Below are 1,293 nucleotides of genomic sequence, written 5' to 3'. Positions count from 1 at the left end.
AAATGAACGCGCACACCTACATCGCTTCATCGCTTCATCGCTTCATCGCTTCATCGCTTCATCGCTACATCGCTACATCGCTTCATCGCTTCATCGCTTCATCGCTTCATCGTTTGTAAAAATCGGCTGGTGTGCGGCGGCCTTAACGAGAGGAGGTACCCGCTAGAGCCTAGATTATAGAGAGAAGAATGAAATAAAAGCCAAAAAATGTAAATAACCCCAAAACGATGTATGTATAGGTGTGTATAGCGTATATGTATATAGTGTTACTGTATAAGTAGCAAGTAGAAATAAATATAGTCGTCCGTGACACCCTCGTGCCCACACACATCATGCCTCACTATGCGTGCTGGCTGGAAGCTGCGCCCTACCCCCGTCATTACTTAGGTGAGTCACGAAAATTTCACCCCACCCCCATCACGCCACCCCTAGGAATTTCTTCCGGCTACACCCCTTGGTGTCCTAAGTGACATATGTAGCTTTATGTCCAGCCTTTTTCAAATAAATGAAATGAAATTTCCTTAAAACTATTCAATTTTTATAGCGCTTACGAATCACGCAAACAGAGCAGCAGTTTGACACGTAACATCGCTATTATATCTCACACATCGAACCAAATTTCCTCGTGGAACAATGAAAGACCTTATATGCTCGGTAATACCCACTTTCTACCAAATGATATAAAATCCTGCTGCATTTATACTTTTAAAGTAGAAAGAAAATAGTTGGCGCAGTAGCTCGCCATGAAAAATAAATCCCAATGCCCCGTTTTGATTAAAGGTCTCGGCTGACGGAGCGCTAATAAAATTTAAATAGGTCAGTAGAATGATAGCGCATACATGTTTCATACTATATACCTCAGAGCCGTATATTTATATAGCTCTATATACGGCTCTGTCAGACCTGGCCTGTGCGGCTTCGAACATTTATTAAATGATTGAAAGAGCATATTGTTTAAACTGTAGCTGTAAGAAATAGGAAGGAGACCTTGCACGTAAAGTGCCCGCTGCAGTCAGTATACAATCTGGCTGCGTTAGTGTGTTGGCGCATGCGCAATATCTCCCCATAGGAGTTATATTTTGTGATGAATATGCATTTAATATGGTTAAGGGGTATCTCAGCATAGATTTATGTAATAGATTGATATCAGTAGACCTGTGTTTATAAATAGGAGAGCGCCCTAGCCTGTAGGGTGCAAAATAATAATACTTCATCCCTTTCCGTCCTCCCCCTTGCCTCCCTTGTCCCTAGCTTAGCCTTTCTTCAGTCTCCCACCCTCTCTCTCTCTCTCTC

Source organism: Priapulus caudatus, unplaced genomic scaffold (genome assembly GCF_000485595.1).
Source record: "Priapulus caudatus unplaced genomic scaffold, Priapulus_caudatus-5.0.1 Scaffold1317, whole genome shotgun sequence".
NCBI lineage: Eukaryota > Metazoa > Priapulida > Priapulimorpha > Priapulimorphida > Priapulidae > Priapulus > Priapulus caudatus.
The sequence above is the reverse complement of the archived record's forward strand: the minus strand, read 5'-3'. Positions refer to the sequence as shown.